We start from the raw sequence: 24,188 nt of genomic DNA on the forward strand, positions 1-24,188 counted from the left end.
ATCCATACAGATGGGACCTTAATTTTTAGTGTCCATTCACTAGGTCTATAGAGTTAGCTCTGGCAGGGTTCTTTTTGAAGGGCTAGAATGACTTTGACTTCTCTAATGAGATGGGACTCTATCAATGCTGTTCCAGTGATGGTTCCATTTTACTTCTATTAATATTTAATATGTTTAGAACTCAAAGTCACTCTATCCAGCAAACATACAGTACAACACAAAACAACAGAAAATATTGCAGAGGGTAAGGGCATCTGTAACAACACAAAAATATTGCAAAGTGGGTAAGGTCATCTAAATGATTAAAATTAGATCAGCATGATGGTTTAGGGCTGGTTCAAATCAGCTAGATTTTTGTGATGTTGTTTTGCTTTTATTAGTATTACATTTACATTCACAGCATCTGGCAAACGGCCTTATCCAGAGCGACATAAAGAAGTGCTTAAATCTCTTAAATCATCGGATACATTAACTTTGGTTCATCAGGTTACAGACTTAAGATATCATGAGCCAATAATCCAAATGATCAGCAAACAGAGCTATACAGGGCAGACAAAGCAGGACACAAGAAAGCAAGCACTGCCAAAATGAGCTAAATAAATACAGTATATAGAATAGCTTACTGAGCAAAAGAACTTCTGTAGAAAGAAATCATGTCAGCGAAGAAAGCATGTTGGCAGCTTAAATAGTCCTGGAGCACATGAAATGGCGGTTGCCCCAGATGTGCTCCGTAAAAGAAGGCCACTGACCAGGAAGTGAGTGCGAAATACTGCTAGCCTGGAAGTTCCTGCCACTAAGGCACTAAGTCGGACACGTGTGCTGACACAGGCATACACTGTACCACAAGGTCAACAGATTTACACAAATATACATCTAGACAATAACCACCATTTTGCTTTTGGGCCAAGTCCCTGGCACTGTCCCTCTATTCTGCAAGATGCAGTAGATAGATATAAATGAAATGTCAAGCTGCTGTGTCAGAAGTCCAAGGGCTGGAGCAGTACTGTTACTACCATTTTAGGTCAAAAAATGAGTGCATCATTTTCTTTGTCCATGCACTGAAATCAAGTTGTACTTTTATTCAACAATGCCTGAGTATTTTATAATGATATGTGCAGTCTGCTATGTATTGTCAGTATTGAAATTGTCAGGGGTTCCTAAACTTTTGCATATGAAATCACCCAAGATTGTTGGGTCAGCATCATCACCTGTCCTTCATGTGTTCACACAACTCAGACTGGGTCAGTTCACACTGCACTCAGTATTGGAACACAGAAGTGATTCAAACTATGTTTAATTCAGCAATTTTAGATGCACCTTTTTGTTGAGACTTAACCGGGAATGAAGGAATATAAGCACAAACATCTTTTTTTCTGTAATAATGATGTCATAAAGACATCTACTGGCGTCCCACAGGGCTCAGTACTTGGTCCTCTTCTTTTCTCCCTGTATACTCACTCTCTTGGTGAAGTTATTTCATCACATGGGCTCCACTGCTATGCTGATGATACACAACTTATCTTCTCTTTCCCACCATCAGATGCCACAGCTTCTGACCGGATCTCAGCATGTCTGGCAGAAATATCATCATGGATGACTGCTGATCAGTTAAAGCTCAATCCCAGCAAAACTGAACTTCTGTTCATCCCAGGTGATTCATCCCCAGGTCATGAACGCAATCCGTCCTCTGCAAATGATCCAAAATGCAGCTGCCCAGCTTGTTTTCAACCTGCCTTAGTTCTCGCATACCACCCCACTGCTGCAATCCCTCCTCTGGCTTCCGGTAACCGCACAGATTCAAAACACTGATGCTGGCCTACAAAGCCAAAAATTAACCAGCTCCCTCTTACCTCAAAGCCCTCATCATTCCTCGCACTGCACCCCGCAACCTCCGATCTACCAGCACTGCTCGACTGGTTCCACCATCTCTCAGGGTAAGAGGCAAGTATACTACAAGACTCTTCTCTGTACTGGCACCAAAGTGGTGTAACGAACTTCCCCTAGAGGTCCGGACAGCTGAGTCACTGGCTATTTTCAAGCGGCGGTTGAAGACTTACTTATTCAGGAAACTAGCACTTCTTTCCCTTGCAAAAAAAAAACAAAAAAACCTTTGACACTTTTTCATTGTAACTTTGAACAAATGTTTTAAACTCATGGTATCTTAAATATGTAACCTAATGAACCAGCGTTAATGTATTCAATGTTAGAGATTTAAGCACTTATGTACGTCGCTCTGGATAAGGGCGTCTGCCAAAAGCTGTACATGTAAATGTAAATGTAAAGAAATCCGTCTATTGGTCATTCACTTGAACAATTATTATTTAGGTTTAGTTCACTAATTATGATGTTGGACATGGTTTTTGCATAGTAGTATTACATAGGGGTTAGTCTTCATGTTAAAACCTGTTATGCCTGTCTTTTTACATGCTTTCTTTTTTAGGCGTGTTGGCAGTGGAATCTTTTTGTGTAAAATTCCTTGTACACCATGTATCGTGTAACCATGTAACCATGTATCATACCTGCAAACTCACAAGAGGTGAAGAAGGTGACACGGTTCGAATTAACCCCCCCCCCCCCCAAGAAAAATTGAGAACTTAAAATGAAGCACTCTCACAAGAACATAAAGGGAAAAGACAACATTTGCTTCAAGTGAAAAAAGCACTTTTATTAATCCTATTTTTACCAAAATGTCTTGGAAATAACTTTTCTCTGTACAATTTAAGTGCCTTGGAACTTTAATAAATTTATGAACACAAGTATTGCTATTTCTTTTGTTTTTTGGCCGCCACAAGCCTTTCAAGTGCCCGTTTTCATTGTTTAGCAATGTGTCTCTTTATTGCTTTTTGTTCATCCTCTGCAGCTTGAAGTCGTTTTTCTGCAGCACTTGTGGTTGGCTGGCAGTCAAACTCCAACATTCTCTCTTTGACTCCCATCAAATTCCTTTCTCGCTGGGCCTTGTCTCTTCCATCCGACCATGACAAGGCAGCTTTTACAGCTTGGCTCAGGCCTGGATATTTGCCTGTTTCAAAAACTGTAAAAGTGGGCAGGGCCTGGTCCACACTATAATGAAGAATCTCCTGGTGAGTGTCAGCAACAGGTGGCATCATGTGACTCAACATTTGTGTGAGCTTCTTTAATTCAAACCCAGTTTGAGAGTGCCCTCTCACAACTGGATCAATGGCAGACAAACACTGCAGGGTCTTGCTCTGCAGAGGCAGCTTTTTCTGAAGGTATTTGGCATGTAATGTATGCCCTGGAGACTTGGTGAAGGAATGGCTTCAGCAACTGAAATGGATCAACAACAAGCACACATACATTAGTGTACATATACTGTAATCATACAAATGCAGCAGAGGCTCTAAATGCACATTGTTTTCGTGCTGTTCTGGTCCATGTAATGACAGATATAGACAGATTTACAAAATACACAAATATAGACATAAAAAGCCCATGGCACATTATCAAATTTGTTTCTCTGAAGTTTACGATTAAAAAAGGGGGTTCACTCAGTGATTGACAGCATGATGCATTCGTGTTCCCCTCCAACAGTACAAGCATACAGTAAGTTTTAGATTTATCTGTTTCTCTTAAGGTTATTAAGATAGATGAGGATTCATTTAGTGCAGGGCAGGGATGATAGCGCAGTCTTAACCATCAGAAAATTAACCATTAAAATTGCAAATAAAGAAATAAATTACAGTATTTTACACATGAGGAACAAGTCGTTTTAATTATGGTTAACGTTACTTTTCTTAGATAAGACATCCTTGATGGCGTGTGCAGCCTTAAGTAACATCACAAACAGAACGCTATTTTGTGACTGACATTTCAAATGTTTTAAAAGTTAATATTCCTAGTTTAATATGTCCCTGCATCCTCATGTATAGACACTGCGGTCTGCACAAGGGCCTTGCCTGTCAGTTGCTGTTGTCTACCCCTGACTTAACAAGCTTAATAACAGCTTGGTAAAAGTTCGATGCGGTAACATTAGTACTCTCTCTCGGGTCTGGCCTTGATGTGGCGAGGAAGCTTGCGTGTTCCAGTGACCCTGGAAAGCGATATCGTCGGGAGCTCGCTCCTGGTAGGGTCACCCTAGACGGGCCGGTCTCCAGGGTAGGTTCCAGACAAACAAAGACCCCAGCATGTCGGTACGCTGTGAGGTGGCAGCCCCACCAACCGACTATTCTGCGGAGGGCTAACAACCCACCCAGGAGAAACCTCTTTTCTTACGAAACCGATCAGAGAAAGAAACTGGACTGCCCAACATGGTAACGGACCCCAGCCTGCCCCGACCAATGAGTACGGATCAACCTTCGTCATAGGACCCGAATCGCCACATGGAATGTCCAGACACTCCTTCTCCCTAAAGTCAGGCGGTGAAAGCATTGTCGAGTGGCTTACCTACATATTCAATGAGGTGTGGGAGACAGAGAGGCTCCCCAGCGACTGGACCAGAGGAGTCATCTTGCCCTTCTGGAAACGTAAGGGCGACAGGCTAGTCTGTGGCAACCACAGAGGCATTACCCTTCTCTCCATCCCCGGCAAGCTCTTTACCAGGATCTTGCTTACTCATGCTCTCCCAGCCATTAGAAGCAGCCGCCGTCCCCAGCAGGCCGGCTTCATGCCTAATCGCTCTACAATAGACAAAATCTCCACCGTTCACTTGCTGATAGAGAAGACCTATGAATTCCATAAAGATCGTCATCTTTACATCGGATTCATAGATCTGAAGTCTGCCTTCGATACCATCTGCCACACTTCACTGTGGAGTATCCTACACACCCTTGGGGTGACCCAAGATCGTTGCCCTGTTCAAGCTGCTTTATAGCAACGCTCAGAGCTGTGTCCGCATAAACGGCAGAGACTCAGACTGGTTTCCCATCTCCAGTGGTGTTCGCCAGGGCTGCGTGGCTGCACCTGACCTCTTCAATTGCATCATTGACCATCTGATGTCCAGGGTTTGTGAGCGGGTCCCCGGTGTGTCCTTCGGCAACTACCACCTGACTGACCTGGAGTACGGTGATGACACCATCCTGCTCAACACGTCCTACAGCCAGCTGAGAGATGCTATGGCCATATACAGTGAAGAGGCGGAGAAGCTTGGCCTCCAGGTGAGCTAGACAAAAACCAAGTTCATGTATGTCGGTGACAGACCACATCCACCTTCACTGTGGCTTGGCAATGACTTTGTGGAAATTTTCAAGATTTTTGTGTATCTGGGATCCATAGTGACAGACAATGGGGACATAAAACCAGAGATTACCCGCAGAAGACCCCTGGCTGCGTCAGCTCTGCAGTCTCTCTGAAAACCACTCTGGTGGCACCAGAATATCTCATGCAAGACGAAGCTCCGGATTTACAACTCGGCAGTACTCTCCATCCTGCTATATGGCTCTGAGACTTGGCCCTTAAACAAGACACTGGCTGCAAGATTAGATGGCTTTGATAGCGGGGCTCTCAGAACCATTGTGAACATCAGGTGGCCCCAGCGGGTTTCCAATCAAATGCTTAGAGCCCGCACGTGCCAGCCCAGAGCATCCTCCTTGGCCGCACAACGTCGCACCCGCTGGCTTGGCCATGTCCTCCGTCTCCCTTCTGACCATCCGATGAGAGCTATTCTCCAGTTTCATCCGAGGGCTGCAGGCTGGAGACAACCACTAGGTAAACTTCGCACCCGATGGCTTGACGTCTTTGCGGGCGACCTTCAACAACAAGGAGTTGCTATAGAGGATGCAGAGCAGCTGGCACAAGACCGTCAGTGCTGGAAACAACTAGTTCATCTGGTCGGCTCAACGCACAGGGATGGGACACCCCCCTATCCATCGCAGGAGCCAAATTGAATTGATTGAATTGAACATTAGTGAAAAATGTATCACGACAAACTTACTTGACTTACTAACGGTCTACACTTCATTTGGCAAGCTTTAGCAACTAGTACCCAAGTTATAAAGCATTAAATAGTTAGAAACAAATTTAGTTAACTTACCTCAGAACAGCCGATGCCCAGAAAAAATAGGTGATTGCCTTATCTTGCTTCTGAATGCTGATTGGTCAAAAGATGCGAGGATGATTGAGACCTGAGGTGTCTAGTGCTTCACACTCCAGTCCAGTTGGTGGCGGTGAATGCACCAAAAGTTGGTTTGCCATCCGCCATATAAAGTCATTAGAAGTAGAGACGCGAGGCATCAGCTTGATAGATGGTATACTACGCTGCATCCAAAACCACCACCTAAGCACTACTTCGCCTAATTATTGGATGGAAGTAAGCGGTTTCGAACGCAGCTGAAAGAAAGAAAAATACCTAAAGGAAATGCAAGAGCAGATGCAATTAATCCCATTTATCACAGGCAGTATAAAGCAAATACATACAAATAAGTTTGTGACCAAACCAGTAAACCCTGACAGCATTATTCTTTCTTTATGGCTCCTACAGATTGTCTACTTTCCCTCCTTCTTCAATAAGAAGGAGGGAAACTTAACTTAACTTTCATGTTACACAGCCAGGATTCCCTAACTCCTGCACAGTCACATTTATCAGCCCTAGCAACAGGTTATTGAATGCACTGTTTACAATCAACTGTCTGTCTTTCACAGAACAACCTCCAAGATTCCAACAAGTCGGGCTTAAAACCTGCACATTCCATAGAAACTGCTTTTTGGCTGTCATTGAAACTACATACTGCTAGATCAGACAAAATGCCATCTGTCTTCATTCTCTTTGACCTTTTTGGTAGCGTTTGACAGTCAACCGCAAGACGTCATCTCTTGTTCACCCTAAGAGTCTTGGAATCAATGGAGCACAAGGTGTTCATCCTACTGGGTAAAACAGAGGGGATTACTGTAACATTCGCTCCATTAACACTCTACACTGGTGTCCCACAGGGATTAGTGCTTGGTTCACTTTTTTTCTCCCTCTATACTCACTCTCTTGGAGAAATTGTCAATTTTCTTTTGGGTGTGTGACACAAAATTATTTATTTGAAAGATCTGTGTCCATAATAGACAATCTGCTGATCTCTCCCTTCAGCAAGTACTCAGAGCCTTGGGGTGACCTTGGATAGTCATTTGTCCTTTTCTTTGCACACTGAAAATTTGACATGCTCATGACGATTTATCATTTACAACATGACATATATTTCCACACAGGTAACTAAGGTGCTTGATCAGTCTCTTTTTGTCATTTTCTGTTTTTGTCATACCCTCTGTGGGTAATTTGGGCTCTGGAAATGATCCAAAATCAAGCTGCACAACTTGTTTTCACTGGCTGAGTCACTGGCTGTTTTCAAACAAACAACTCCACCTTCCTGAAATACTTAAAATAATGTTTATTTTCTGTGTTTGTTTACCTAAAAAGGTTTGTGATTTATTTTCTCCCAACAGAGATTTAGAATCATGGTAACTGGTTTAGACATATTCATTGATTTCAAAAGTTATATCAGTCTAGGTGCTTCTGCCAAATACTGTATATGTGTTTGTAATACAGTGTAAATGTACAAAATGTAAATATACAAAATGTTAATATACAAGGAAAAACAGCTTGCTTCAAAATATTAATTTCCATAAAATGGGTCAAAAAGCTAGAATTATTGTTGTCTTTATTAGTCAGAGACAATACACAATTGACCTGAATTACTATCAGTATTACCTTTTCTTAGCCAAATCATCTTTATTCAGAATCCACCCATTTCAACAAATCACCCATTTGACAAGCTTTGCAGTCTGTTTTACCAGTTGCTTTGCATTTAAAAATACCCAGTAACAGAAAATTCCCTGTAAAAATTGTAATGACTAGCTATAATCCTACAACTAAATGAGAAAGGAAAGAGAAGATGAAAACCCAACAGTATGTCTTGAATCCTGGCTATGGTATAGTACCATATTGCAATCATATAATCACAATCACCGTTACTGGTTTTTTGATTCTGTGCTTGCTACAAAGCACATGTTCTTACTGTATATTCAATTCCAGTTGTATAAGCTGGCAGTGTAATATATACAGTGAGAATATAAACATATCTCAGCCTGAGGTACAGAACTGTTCTGATGTTGAATGTTCAAACTTAGCACTTTTGGAAATAAATACGCAAAGAGTGAAGGCCCTGGATGCTGTACGCATCATTGATAAAATTTGCCATCAACCACAACAACCATGGCATTGCCCTGAGACTTCAAAGTGGTGTTATTTGGTAACTACCTGGTGTTATAGGTGTTTTTATGTATATATGCAAAATTGTTAGAAGATTGTCTAATTATGTTATAGTAACTTATTTAATAGTAACTGGTAACTATTATTAAGTAGTATCTGGTAAATATAACCCCAGGGCTATAGGTGTTTTGTATTGACTGAAATTCTAAAGTGTTCAATTAATCTATGTGAAATCATTTCATTTTGTAATCTGAGTGCTTCTTTAATTTTATGAAAAAAAAAAAAAGATTAAAAAAGTAAGCCGTAGACCTATTTTGCAAATATTAGTTGTAATGGCTCAGCTCCACCTGTAAATAAACTGGTGTGTCCTCAGCACCTGCGTTCAAAATTCTTTGGTGCCACCCCCCATCTGTAAAGATTCAAAGTGAAAGTAATTTTCAGCCTTGACTCTATTTTGTGAAGCGGTGTGAAAAGTTAAACATATTTAAGGCAGAAACTGTGATATTAATATCACACAACAAGGACTGTTGACTAAAGGTGAGATATTTTGTTATTATAAATGACTTTATATAAGAAGAATCTGGATATATTGTATATAAAACTGTAAAATTAGCTGTAAGAAATCTCGTGAGGTACAGGTACAGCCTTACCTGTAAAACAGGTTTTTATCTGTTATGGACTATATAGGCCTTTTACTTTGCTAGCTTCAATTTCTTATGAAATAAAAATTCAGAATGTTTGGGCAATATAATTCTATTAGTGTGGAACAAATAGAATTTGTTTTTTTAAAAAAGTTTGTATTTTATTTTTTCTCAGCCAGGTCTGGGAGCATAAATGTCTATAGACTGTAAACAAGTGTTTTATGGAGTGAAATCAGTCAGAACTGGAATGCTGTAATTATTGGGAAGGCAGGAGAAAACTTTATGACAATGACTTTATGCATGAGAAAATGTTATAACAGAACTCAATCCTGGACAATAACAACACACTTGTGAACTCATGAATGTGGGATTTTATTTATTAGTTGTATTTTATGGTGAAGTATTGTGTCAGACACAGGAGCAGCCCCTTGATGCGTTTACAGTTTTAAGTTACTTTTGCTGCTTTTGATTGCTATAAAATCAAATAAAATTTCAGTGTTTAGTTTAGTTTAATGATTTGTTACCAGAGCAGCAGTAGCTTAAGAGTTTAATGCTCTGGCTTGTTGATTGGAAGATTGTGGTCTTTATTTATTAACAATCCCAAAACTTTGTGTTAGTCATTATTATAAATGACTTTATATAAGAGGAATGTGGATATATTCTACATAAATTCGTGTAAAAGTAGCTGTAAGAAATCTGCATAAGTGTAGGGGACAGGTGTACAAACTTACCTGTACAGGTACAGCTTTACCTGTAATAAATCGGCTATTTACTACAAGTGCCTTAAATTAAACATTTAGGATGTTTGATGTATATAGTTTTCTTAGTGTGGAACAAACAATATGTTTTTAAAATATATTTTATGCTCAGAAGCAGAACTCTAGGTGTGTCTATAGTACTATGTCTACAGTATATTACTCTGGTGCATTGTGGGAAGTGGAGTCTGGTATGGTCGTGTTTGTAGGCAGGATTAGAACATTGTGAAGAAAAAATACACAGATTAAGAATAGATTAATGAATGCATTATAGTTTAATGAACCCTCAGAATGAATCGATAAAGGACAGATAACAAGATATCCAATCTGCTCTTAATATTTAAAACGTTTCCCGATTCAAATTAAATGACACCTGAAATGAGTCGTCTTTTTAAAGTGAAAGTGTTTCACCTTCAGCTTCGATTCAATTTTTGGCTCTGCTGGAAAACATCTTTAAGACATAAACGGTGATATTAATGTCACACAAAAAAGTAGTGTTGACCAAAGGTGATGTACAAGTACAACCTTACCTATTAAACACTTAACAAATTCCTCTTCTCATAATCTCATATATATAGTTTTATCAGTATGCAACAAATTCAATGTGTATTTAAAACATTTTTTGTCACATTTCTCTCAGATGTCTCATATTTTTCTGATTGTCTATGTGTGTATGTCTATGTGTGTGTGCATGTGTGTGTGTGTGTGTGTGTGTGTGCACGTGTGCAACTCTACAGGACTCGGCTGTGTGTTTGTGCATACTTTTCTAACATTCAAAGATGGAGAATCCGGATCAGGACACCGATAATGAGTCCCCACCCGCAAAAATACGGTAGCCTACCATGCCTAGTCAATGATTATTCACACCTTAATTATTTACTGAGTACAGAAATAAAGAAGTAATTTACCCAAAGTGTTTATTATTCATTTCAATTATGTTAATTGTATGTAAAATCTAATCTTCATCACAATTATGAAGTTCATTATAAACAAATGTATATAAAAGAGGGAAGTGGTGCTCAGTGGTTAAGGTGTTGGACTACTGATCAGAAGGTCGTGAGTTTCAATCCGCAGTCCACCCCTGGGCCCTTGAGCAAGGCCCTTAACAGTCAATTGCTCAGCTGTATAAATAGGATAAATGTAAGTCTCTGGATAAGGGTAATGTAGTAAGTGTAAATCATTAAGGACCTTATAATCTCAATATTTTTGTTTGTTAATGTTTTGCAGTAAAGTCCAGGGCAAGAGATCAGAATCACCAGCACCTAGCTGTATCTCCATGAGGAGTCATGCATCTATAAAACATCCCTTGGATTTTAAAGATGGAAGGTCATCAACTAAACACACGTAATATCTCTTCATTTTTAATATCCAATGGCAAACTAAATACTACATCTATGAAGCCAATATTAAATGTCTATATATTTTAGTTCAAGTTTAGTTAAAGGTTGCTTATGGAATTATTAAAATAAATCCCCCTTGGTTTGTGTGTATATAAATATATTGAGTCAAAATAAAGACAATTCTTTGAAATATTAAAAATTTTTATTTGCAAGCTTATGAAATTTACATTTGCGGTATGGCTCTGTTCTGAATTCCCCTTCCTTTTCATGAGCTCCATGAAAGCTAGTCAGGGAATTAAATTAAGATTAATGTTTAATTACAAATTTTATTCACAGTGTTCTACATGAGGAAGGAGACATAGAAGAAAAGAACATCATAGATACAGAGTAAGAACAAAACCAACATGACTGTAACACTAATATGCAGCAACTATATTATGTTATTACAAAACCTGCTGGTGTAAAATAGAGAGTGATTTGATTGTAGAAAACGTACACTAGAATAAAACAAACACGTTTTGAGAACAATATTAAAAAATATCCTTTGTCACCAGTCAGAAAAATATATCTTCAATGTAATAAGAAGACCCCGTGTCTTACCACTTCTTTCTATTCTCACCATATCACAGGCATGGCTCAGAATCTCTGGCTGTAGATGAATTCCAGAAAAACTTAAAATTATATCTGATGAAGTTATTTCAGTATTTGCATGGAGTAATGTTAGACCCTGGGAACCGAACACTCCTGTGTGAGATCTACACAGAGCTCTATATCACAGAGGGAGACAGTGGAGAAGTTAATAATGAACATGAGGTGAGACAGATTGAGGCAGCATTCAGGAGAACAACAACAGAGGAAACACCAATCAAATGCAATGACATCTTTAAGCCTTTATCTGAACAAGATGAATCCATCAGAACTGTGCTGACGAAGGGAGTCGCTGGCATCGGAAAAACAGTCTCTGTGCAGAAGTTCATTCTGGACTGGGCTGAAGGGGAAGCAAATCAGGACATTCACTTCATATTTCCACTTCCTTTCAGAGAGCTGAATTTGATGAAGGACCAGAAATGGAGTCTGATGGAGCTCCTTCATGTCTTTTTTAAGGAAACTATAGAAAAAGAAATGTTGAGTTCAAAAAAGGTTTTGTTCATTTTTGATGGATTGGATGAGTGTCGTTTTCCTCTAGATTTCCAGAACACAGTGAAAGTGTGTGATGTAACTGAATCAGCATCAGTGCCTGTGCTGCTGATAAACCTGATCAGAAGGAATCTGCTTCCCTCTGCTCTCATCTGGATCACCTCCCGACCAGCAGCAGCTGATCAAATCCCCTCTGACTATGTGCATCGTGTCACAGAGGTGCGAGGGTTCAGTGACCCACAGAAGGAGGAGTACTTCAGGAAGAGGATCAGTGATCAGAGCCTGGCCAATAACATCCTCACACACCTGAAGTCATTAAGAAGCCTCTACATCATGTGTTACATCCCAGTCTTCTGCTGGATTTCAGCCACTGTTCTAGAGAGAATGTTGGGTGAAGCAGAGAGTGGAGAGATCCCCAAGACTCTGACTCAGATGTATACACACTTCCTCATCATTCAGACAAACATCATAAAAGAAAAATACTCAAAGAAGCAGGAGAGTGATGAAGAATTGCTTCTTAAACTGGGACAACTGGCTTTTCATCAGCTTATGAAAGGGAACCTGATCTTCTATGAAGAAGACCTGAGAGAGTGTGGCATTGATGTGACAGAAGCAGCAGTGTACTCAGGTGTGTGTGTACACAGATCTTCAGAGAAGAGTTTGGGCTTCATCAGAGTAAAGTGTACTGCTTTGTACATCTGAGTGTTCATGAGCACCTCGCAGCTCTGTATGTGCACCTAACATTCATGATGGAAAAGAGGAATGTTCTTAAACAGAATCAGCTCTCTGAACAAGAAATAAAAGAAAATATAATCTCACATTTACACAAGAGTGCTGTAGATCAGGCTTTAGAAAGTCAGACTGGACAACTGGATCTTTTCCTTCGCTTTCTTCTGGGTCTCTCACTGGAGTCCAATCAGAAACTTGTACATACCTTGATAGCACAGAGAGGTTGTAGATCCCAGAGCATAAAGCATACAGTTCAGTATATCAAGAAGAAGATCAGTGAAGATCTTCCTGCAGAGAAATCCATCAATCTGTTCCACTGTCTAAATGAACTGGGTGATAATTCTCTAGTGGAGGAAATCCAACTCTACCTGAAGTCTGGAAAACAAAGTGAACTCTCTTCTGCACAGTGGTCTGCTCTGGTGTTTGTGTTACTGACATCAGCACAGGAGCTAGAAGAGTTTGACCTGAGTAAATATATCAGTACAGATAAGATAACAGAAGCTGTTCTTCTGAAGGTGATGCCTGTGATTGCAGCATCCAGAAAAGCAATGTAAGTAAAGCTCAGTATAACTGTTCTTCTGATACAGTGTTAGAAAGAAAGAAACTGCAATCACTCTGATAAATATGTACTTTTGGTAAGTAAAGCTGAATATAAATATTTCGCTCTTACAGTTTTAAGCACTATTTGGACGGGATTAGTTCTACGTGGGGACGTGGAGTAATGCAATTTTACCTCAGGACGTCTGTAATATTAATTGGCCAATTCGCACGGGACAAGACATCTCAGTAAAACTAGCAGAAGTGGGAGGGGTAACTCGCTTTACACACCACAGTAACCTCCTTGTCGTCATGTGCGTATGACGTTGCTTCCTGTTTCAAGCGCCTCCATGCTTGTAAAACGCGCCAAAAACTACTTTTAAACAGGAAATGACGGAATTTTACCGTACATATTTACAGCGGGTCTATTCGGACGGGATTAGTATTACCTGAGGTAATTTTTCTGGACCTTTTTACAGAAGGTAAAAGTCGCCGTAATCTTTACTGACATTGTCCGTAATGATTACCGAGATGGCACATTCGGACGGGACTAAAATCACAGAGAAGCTCTGGTAATAATTACTTTACCCCCACGCCCCCACGTCAAACTAATCCCGTTCGAATAGGGCTTTAGAAAGGAAGAAGCTAAAACTCACTGACAAGTTTGTTCTTTGGTATGTTTTGACCTAAATGTGATACAGGGTCAATACATACAGTATCTCACAGAAGTAAGTACACCCCTCACATTTTTTGTAAATATTTTATTATATATTTTCATGTGACAACACTGAAGAAATGACACTTCACCACAATGTAAAGTAGTGAGTGTACAGCTTGTATAACAGTGTAAATTACTTACCTGGCAGGGGAGATACCATGATCAAGAAGGTGGTTCACCCAGGGCGAGGCTCAGCCATTGCACTCCGGCTGTGCTGACCCCTGCAAATTCCCCAAATGTGGAAATCTCGACTGCATAATTTCTGGTGGGGCAAGTCGTGGTCTGACTCGTAATCCTAAGGTTGTGGGTTCGAGTCTCGAGCCGGCCACGACTGAGGTGCCCTTGAGCAAGGCACCGAACCCCCCAACTGCTTCCCGGGCGCTGCAGCATAAATGGCTTCCCACTGCTCCGGGTGTGTGTTCACGGTGTGTGTGTGTTCACTGCTGTGTGTGTGCACTTTGGATGGGTCAAATGCAGAGAACGAATTCTGAGTATGGGTCACTGTACTTAGCCGTATGTCACGTCACTTAAATTTGCTGTCCAAATTGGGCCCAGAGTGTCAATATTTTGTGTGCCCAAAATTATTTTCCAACACTGCCTTAACCTTCTCAGGCATGGAGTTCACCCGAGCATCACAGGTTGCCACTGGAGTGCCTCTTTTACTCCTCCATGTCCACATCACAGAGCCGGTGGATGTTAGAGACCTTGCACTCCTCCACCTTCGTTTGAGGATGCCCCACAGATCCTCAATAGGGTTTAGGTCTGGAGATATGCTTTGCCAGTCCATCACTTTTACCCTCAGCTTCTTAAGCAAGGCAGTGGTCTTCTTGGAGGTGTGTTTGTGGTTGTTATCATGTTGGAATATTGCCCTGAGGCCCAGTCTCCGAAGGTAGGGATCATGCCCTGCTTAAGTATGTCACAGTTCACATGTTGGCATTCATGGTTCACTTAATAAACTGTAGCTCCCCAGTGCCAGCAACACTCATGCAGTGCCAAACCATGACACTTCCTTTGTAACTTGTCTTTGTACATCTCACCTGGTTGCTGCCACACATGCTTGACATGATCTGAACTAAATATATTTAACTTGGTCTCATCAGACCACAGGACATGATTCCAGTATTCCATGTCATTAGTTTGCTTCTCTTCAGAAAACTGTTTGCGAGCTTTCTTGTGCATCATCTTTAAAGCAGGCTTCCTTCTCGGTGGACAGTCATGCAGACCATTTTGATGCAGTGTGTGGCGTCTGGTCTAAGCACTGACATGCCGACCCCCCACCCCTTCAACCTGACTTCAATACTGGCAGCATTCATATTATATATTAAATTAGGAATATAAAATGCATGAGCAAATGAATAAGATTGAAGGGTAGGAATTAAACATGTTAAACAAGTGTTATTCATTTGAAGAGAAAAACTTTGAAGTTTTGAAGTATGAGCTGGTACCTTGAAATAATTAGTTTCTTAAATTTATCATTTGATACTTGATAGATAATAATACTGGCTTTATGTTGGATATTTGGTGCATATTCTCACCTATGATAACATATAGAACCACATTTATTGCTGTAACCTAATGTCCAAAAGGTTTTATTTATTATACTTTTATAATAATATTCCTGTTCTCATAACTTGGTAATAGTTAATATTAGTTAATAAACTGACTTTGAAAAAGCTTTTTTTATAGCTCACACACACACACACACACACACACACACACACACACACACACACACACACACATATATATATATATATATATATATATATATATATATATATATATATGTGTGTGTGTGTATATATATATATACATTATATAATATATAATGTGTATATATATATATACATTATGTAGCGTCACTGGTTTATTAGCATATATATATATATATATATATATATATATATATATATATATATATATACATTATGTAGCTTGATATATATATTTTTATTAAATATTTTGCTGTACTGTTGTGTTCATTGTCAGTGACAGCACTGTATCTAGTATCACACATGAACCTTAACAGCTTCGTGTGTTTCACAAGAAATTTGTGTTAGAAGAATTTTTTTAACTGCATGGCTGAGTCTTTGTAACCATAATGACAATGACATTGACATGCAAGCTCACACGTTTTAAATTACTAGAAAGTCCCATATTTCACAGGACCCTACAGTTAGCTATAATTAAAAATGAACTATATCCATTTTAATTACTTCAACAATACAAGCAAAAAAATGTTGTGGAAGTTCTGAGAAAATGGCACACTGGTAGGCATGGGCAAGAGTAAAGAGGTTTACAATTTATTTGTTGCTGCTGTGCAACAGGACCCAAGGCCTTGTGATGCATGAGAAAGGAAAGGCACCGATCATTTGTTGCACTGAGTTTTTATAAACATGACTCAAACACAGAGACTTAAGAAAGGAAAACATTGTCAGTCATCGGCTAGATTATCATGCCTGATCATCTGATCAGGATGACCTTACCAAGCTACGCTGTTTCTCCAGCTCGTCTCCAGCTTGTTCTGAGCCTCTATTATGTCACACAATCAATCTCTGTTAACAACAACTCTCACTCACAGAAGGTTCGAACATCACAAACAACTTCTTAGTAAAATTTTCATCACAATTGAAAGTACACAAATTGGACTAAAACTCATGAATGTACTGTAACATTTGATAATAGTGTTAGGTCTGTTTTGCATCTTCTGCTTCTTTTTCGCATTTTTACACTTCAACTCATTACTTAACGTAGTTTTATAAATTGATAAAATAATGTGTTTTTTTATTTTATTTTATTTTATTTTATGTATTTACACACAGTGTGCCTTATGAACCCTTATACCAGAAATGTCCCTGGAGATGTTTATAACATAAGTACAGTATTGATGATTACATTTGAGATGTTTACAGAAATATCACTTTAAGCATATTGTCTTTATTAGTGCTTGTACTTTTCGCACTTCTGAAAATGAGACATATTTTCTTATGAGACACCATAGACAGTTTGATAACTTGTTTGATAACACTGCATTAGGATTAATTCTTTATGTATTTTATTTTCTTCAGTATCAGGTGTAATACACTTGGAGTGAAAAGTTGGTCAGCTCTGACTTCAGCGCTCAACTCAGAAACCTCCAATCTGAGAGAACTGCATCTGACTGTGAAAACACTAGATCTGACTGGGAATAACCTAGGAGAATCAGGAGTGAAGTGTCTCTCTGCTGGACTGGAGAATCCTCACTGTAAAGTGGAGACACTGAGGTAAGATCCTCTCTCTTAGTGTCACAATAACTCACTTTTTGTCATGTATTTATTAATTGGGGAAAGCTGCTTGAAATGTGATTTTATTTTATTTAAACTAAATTCTATTTGGAATAATATCAAAAGCACCAGTAAAACACAGCAGTACAGATGTCTAACTTTATTTTATGTTGTGTGTGTACTGTATATGCACTACATACAGTAAATGGGTAAATGGGCAATGGGCAAACCTCTTTTAACTACAAGGACAATTTTTTCTGTCATTTGACTGCTGACTTTTAAGTTTTCTTTTAAAACTTGTGTCCACCCCGTTTTACCCAGGCTCACCCACTAATAAAAATTTGGCAGTAATGTTTTGTTAATTATACCTTGTGATTGGTCAAGAGGTGGAACGTGTGTCTCCCTACAGGTTGTATAAGTGTGGTGTATCAGGTGAACACTGTGCTGCTCTGAATTCAGCTCTGACATCAAACCCCTCACACCTGAAGGACCTGGATTTGTCCCGGAATAAACTAGGGGACTCCGGGCTGAAGTGTCTATCTGCTGTACTGGAAAATCCACAATGTAAACTGGAGAAACTGTGGTAAGATCATCTCTCTGACAGTCAGTAAGACACTATCTCTAATAGTGAGATTATCATGGCAGCTTTAGGTTTATCGTTATGTCCTGAGTGGGAAGATTGTTTCTTTTCACGGCACACTGATTATTTGTCTTTGGGTCAGATGTACAAACTACATGTGAGTTTGTACATCTGGTCTAATAAATACATCAAATTAGATGTTTAAATGAAAGCTAAACTGGAATCAAAGGGAAACTGTAAAAAACAATTTTTTAAAATTCTTCTTAATTCTTAAAAGTGACTGTCAGTGAATGTGCAGTACATATTTATGTAGCTGCTATTTACAGAGTTGCCAGATTTGTGTTACAGAAGCAGCTCAGTGAACAAGTACAGAACCATGCAGTATTTACAGAGAACTTTTCACTGATTACATGATCAATAGGTGTGTATATGAGGGTAGATCGCAGTGCATGGTCACTATGTAGGTGAAAAAATATATATTTTTTTTACTTTGGAGATCCTTCATCAAATACACTAAAAGCTCAGCACATCTGTTTCTCTGTGTTCATATCATTTTTCTGTTGAAGTTTTATTTACAGTGGATCCTGAAGCCATAGAACCTGTTGAACCCAATTTGTCAGCTTTCAGGGTTTCTTATCAAACCTGTGTCCACCTTGTTTTACCCAGACCTACCTACTGTTTGAAATCTGGCAGTAATGTTTTGGTCAGTGTTAAAAATACCTTGCGATGGGTCAAGAGATAGAAAAGATCTGTTGATAGAGAATGTGTCATTGTGTCTCTTTACAGGTTGCGTGAGTGTGATATATCAGATGAAGGCTGTGCTGCTTTGACTTCAGCTCTGAGTTCAAATCCCTCACACCTGAGAGAACTCTATCTGCCTGAGAATAAACTCGGAGACTCCGGAGTGAAATGTCTGTCTGCTGTTCTGAAGAATCCTCACTGTAAATTGAAGAAACTGGGGTGAGATCATCGGTCTGAGAGTCACATGACCTGCACCTCAATAAGACACTTTCTGATCTTTCTGAAGGAATTCATACATCTATTTTTTCAAAGAATCTGATGTGACTGTAGTGGGGTAGATCATAATGACTGTAACTTGGGTCGATTATTTGGCATTCCTTCCACCATTTTAGTGAATCTAACCTCACTACCCAGCTTATGTGATTGTAGTTAGGTTGCTAGATGGACATGATCATACATGATACATGATCATGTGCAGTTTGTTTACCTGGTGATGTGTGCATGCTTATTTTTGTCCTTGATTCGATTTTTTTTATATTTGTTTGTTGAATTCGTGGGACAATGTTTTAGTCACTTTCTCTTTCTTTGATTATAGTTAATGGTCAGTCTGTTGTTGTCTGTTCAGCTTTAGCTGCTAAAAGTTTAATATCATACACAACAGATATTACACTCAGTATGATCAATAATATATTAATTTACAAACACATTATTTCATAAGTAACCCAAGATTTAAAAAATTAAAATGACGATGAGCATGTCATTGTGTCTCTTTTCAGGTTATGTGATTGTGGTGTAACAGATGAAGGATGTTCTGCTCTAAAATCAGCAATTAGCTCAAACCCTTCACACCTGCAAGAACTGAATCTGTCCTTTAATAAAATCGGAGACTCAGGAGTGAAGTGTTTGTCCGCTGTTCTGGAGAATCCTCACTGTAAACTGCAGGCACTGTGGTAAGATCTTTTATGTATCCTCATATAATGTCTTAATATAATATAATGTTATATAGTATCAGAACCCAGAGCTCCTCCTCTTTCTAAAGAGCCCTTTATAATGGCTATAATATATTATTTTGGAAATTGTGGAAGGTCATGTGATCAGGGCACTCTCTCTATCTATCTCTCTCTTTCTGTCTTTCTCTCTCACTCTGATGCCCATTGTAAAGAGGGAATAACTAAACCAAGATTTTCTTTTGAGTGTGACATTGTGTCTTTTTATAGGATACGTAAGTGTGGTGTCTCAGTTGAAGGCTGTGCTGCTCTGACTTCAGCTCTGAAATCAAACCCTTCACACCTAAGGGACCTGAGACTGTCTTTGAATAAACTAGGAGACTCAGGAGTGAAGTGTCTCTCTGCTATACTGGAGAATCCTCACTGTAAACTGCAGAAACTATGGTAAGATCCACCTCAGTTTTGCCAAAGTACAGTATCTTTCAGTCAGATGTACATAATGTGAGAAGCTGTAGTGCAAAATGTAACTTGAGGTGATTGCAATGTCTCTGAAATTAATTAATGTAAAAAAAAGTCCAAACTCCAGTCCATATTTAAACAATTAATAATACCCAATAACATTAACTTACACCTGCTTTTGAGAAAATAAATAAATAAATAAAATGTAAAATGTATGTCTGTTATTCTCACAAATTCTCTAATTTGAGTATATATATATTTTTTAAACCAACAAGTTTTATTTTGGTCTCCTTCATCCACAAACTATTTTTCCAATAATCCTCTTGCTTGTCCACATGATATTTAGCAAACTTCATGGGTATTGAAGTTTTCCATCAGAATTCCTCAGAATTCTCCTTTGATTTTGCCATGACCCACTTCCTCAACCATGCACATCAGACTTTGATATATCTCTGTTCTTTAATTTAAAACAGACACTCCTATAGTTTCACATACTTTTGCCTCTCACAGATATATAATATTGGAACATTTTGGCTCATTTTGTCTGCTTTTGGGAGTTGTGTGAAAGTTTGATGATGTTTTGGCTTATATATTTATGTAGAAATTTCAAAAGGGTTTACAAACCTTTAAGCGTATGTGTATGAATGTACATATACGCTGATGTTTTTCTAAAGTGATTTGAAGTCTTAAACCAGGATAAAAAATTAGTTGACAGAGTTCATCATTGTGTCTTTCTACAGGTTGTGGGATTGTGGTGTATCAGATGAAGGCTGTGCTGCTCTGACTTTAGCCTTGAGATCAAATCCCTCACACCTGAGAGAACTGGATCTGTCCTATAATAATCTCGGAGACTCAGGAGTGAAATTTCTCTCTTCTGTACTGGAGATTCCTCAGTGTAGTCTGGAGAAACTGAGGTATTACTGTATTTTAAAACGGGTAAAACGTAAAAACAGTCTTCTTGTAAATATCAAATTAAACCATTTACATGTTGAGATTAAAGAGATACAGCAACCACTGACAGTATGATCTTCTTAAATGATTAGTTCGCTTATAAAAGAGATTTTTTTATACACCCATGAAGCAGGGAAAAGATAGCAAAATATTTCTAAAGTCATATTGTGTGTTACTCAGTCCACAAGAAGACAAACTGTCTACAACCAGTGAACAGTGTGTACTTGTGTCTTTCTGCAGTTTGTGTAAGTGTGGTGTATCAAATGAAGGCTGTGCTGCTCTGACTTCAGCTCTAAGATCAAACCCCTCACACTTGAAAGAATTGGATCTGTCTGATAATAAAATAAGAGACTCAGTAAAGAAGCAGCTCCTGCTCTTAAGGAAGACAAACATTACAAACTACAGACTCTAATGTAAGTTACTTTTTTTTTTTTTTTTATAAAAAGTAATAATTTATCTTTATTATGATTAGTTTAAGGGGGTCACGGTGGGTAGCACGTTCGCCTCACACCTCCAGGGTCGGGGTTCGATTCCCGCCTCCGCCTTGTGTGTGCGGAGTTTGCATGTTCTCCCCGTGCCTCGGGGGTTTCCTCCGGGTACTCCGGTTTCCTCCCCCGGTCCAAAGACATGCATGGTAGGTTGATTGGCATCTCTGGAAAATTGTCCGTAGTGTGTGATTGCGTGAGTGAATGAGAGTGTGTGTGCCCTGCGATGGGTTGGCACTCCGTCCAGGGTGTATCCTGCCTTGATGCCCGATGACGCCTGAGATAGGCACAGGCTCCCCGTGACCCGAGGTAGTTCAGATAAAGCGGTAGAAAATGAATGAATGAATGATTAGTTTATATATTTCATTTAGTTTCAATAAATGTCAAATTGTCAGGTTAGGAAATACAACAACTTTTAGAAATGTCATTTAATTTAATCAATTTAATATATTTTTTTTCCTGAATGTTACCTGTTAATGCTTTTTTTATGTTCAGTGTGTTGATTTAAAATTCATGTCTGAAGACAGGGAGTGAGACAAAGTCTACAGAATATGCATGCATGATAATGATTATAAATGAACAATGTGTCTTCTGTTACGCCTGTAAAATTTAACTCAGCTGTCCTGTTTCAACTCATGGATGTTTTCGTTTTGTAACACAGACATTGCTAAGATAATGCAACAAGTTAATGTTGACTGATTAACTATTAGACAGAAGATGACAACGTTTCTCTAGGAGCATCGTGGTCCTCTTTGTGCTTATTAATTCACATTTATCTTTTATATCCAGGTTGTAGTGAACATGTTTGTGTAAAATGAACCGGAACTGTTTGAAGACATTGGATGTATTTTATCATGACTGGATGGGCCTGGATAGGCGGCCGAGTCGTTTATCTGGTGAAGCCCAGAGGAAACAAGTCACATTTAACACTTCGTCCTTTGGTTAATTAATCCTTTGGTGACTGCCTGTCCAATTAATGAACTAGAACTAACTGTTATATACTTTTGTTGGTTTGAGTATGTGATTAAACACAAACACTGTGCTGCATTATTTATGTTGTATAAAGTTAATAGTGTTAAATATGTATTTCTGAGGAACTGTTACAATTATTAATGTCCAAACACAGTATATTTTTACAATAGATGCTTTTGAAGGGAAGGTTGATTTTGTTATTTAAATCACCCAAGATTGTTGGGTCAGCATCATCCTTCATGAGTTCACACAACCCAGACTGGGTCAGTTCACATTGCACTCAGTATTGGAATACAGAAGTGATTCAACTGTGTTATGTTTAACTCAGCAATTTTAGATGCACCTTTTTTGTTGAGACTTAACCCGGGAATGAAGGAATATTAGCACAAACATCTTCTATTGAAAAAATCCTTCAATTGGTCAATCACGTGGACAATTTATTATTTAGGTTTAGTTCACTATTTATGATGTTGGACATGTTTTTTGCATAGTAGTATTACATACAGTAGGGGTTAGTCTTCATGTTAAAACCTGTTATGCCTGTCTTTTTACATGCTTTCACTTTTAGGCATGTTGGCAGTGGAATCTTTTTTTGTGTAAAATGCCTTGTACGCCCTAACCATGTATATAGTCATTTTTTTATTTTCTCTCTCAGGGGCTTATTAGTTCAACTAAATAATGACTGTATTTGAACAAGAACACCTGTTATGTATGTAATAAAAATGTCTTTAACATGATTTGTACTCCTTTCTCAAAAAACTTTGTCTAGTATAATCTTGTCTAGAGTCCCACAGCAACATTTACCACAATAGAATTAAGGAATGTTTAAGAAAATTAAGTCAAACTTGGTATTTAATGGTAACGAAAAACAATATAAACAAACCAGTGCCCCAGGGTAATGTGTCATGCAGGTAAAAAAAAAATCCCCCTTCAACCACATCACTTCCTGTTAAAAATACCTAAAATGCCAGAACAGATTCAGTTAATCCCATTTAACACAGGAGGTATAAAGCCAATACATACAAATAAGTTTGTGACAAGACCAGTAAACACTGACAGCATTATTCTTTCTTTATGGCTCCTACAGATTGTCTACTGTCATCTCTCCAAAAAGTGTTCATAATATCTCTCTCTCTCTCTCTCTCTCTCTCTCTCTCTCTCTCTCTCTCTCTCTCTCTCTCTCTCTCTCTCTCTCTCTCTCTGTCTTCAAACTGCTTTTGCTTTTGCAGCTTTGTGCTCTGGCCTTCATCAGTGAACATTCCTTTTGCGGAAATGAATTAGTGTTACAGTAACTCTGAACTCAGAAATTACACTGACTTAGTTGCTCAGGTGCTCTCGGTTGCACAATTCCACTTGACTACAAACAGTTGTAGAACATTACAAGTTTTAGGACATTATTTACATTTATATTATATACTTTCCAACTGTCTATCTTTCACAAAACAACCTCCAGGATTCCAACAAGTCTGGCTTCAAACCTACACATTCCATAGAAACTGCTTTTTGGCTGTCATTGAAACTACATACTGCTAGATCAGACAAGATGCCATCTGTCCTCATTCTCTTTGACTTTTTTGGCAGCGTTTGACAGTCAACCGTAAGACTCTCTCTTTCACCCTGAGAGCCTTGGAATCAGTGGAGCACAAGGTGTGCATCCTAATGAGTAAAATAGAGAGGATTAAAATTTGCTTCATGCAGCTTCATGCAGACTCTCCACTGGTGTCCCACAGGGATTAGTGCTTGGTCCTCTTCTTTTCTCCCTCTATACTCACTCTCTTGGTGAAGTT

General features: G+C 38.8%; 1 non-coding gene and 1 pseudogene across 1 annotated transcript; both read left to right on the forward strand.

Moving 5' to 3' along the window:
• Positions 1-8,576: 8,576 nt before the first annotated feature.
• Positions 8,577-23,119, forward strand: LOC113645411 (annotated as a pseudogene).
• Positions 14,137-14,295, forward strand: LOC113645949. The gene has a single exon (XR_003441334.1). It is a non-coding gene; the product is annotated as a U1 spliceosomal RNA (small nuclear RNA).
• Positions 23,120-24,188: the final 1,069 nt, after the last annotated feature.

This window comes from Tachysurus fulvidraco, chromosome 19 (assembly GCF_022655615.1).
Source record: "Tachysurus fulvidraco isolate hzauxx_2018 chromosome 19, HZAU_PFXX_2.0, whole genome shotgun sequence".
In the NCBI taxonomy this organism is placed as follows: domain Eukaryota; kingdom Metazoa; phylum Chordata; class Actinopteri; order Siluriformes; family Bagridae; genus Tachysurus; species Tachysurus fulvidraco.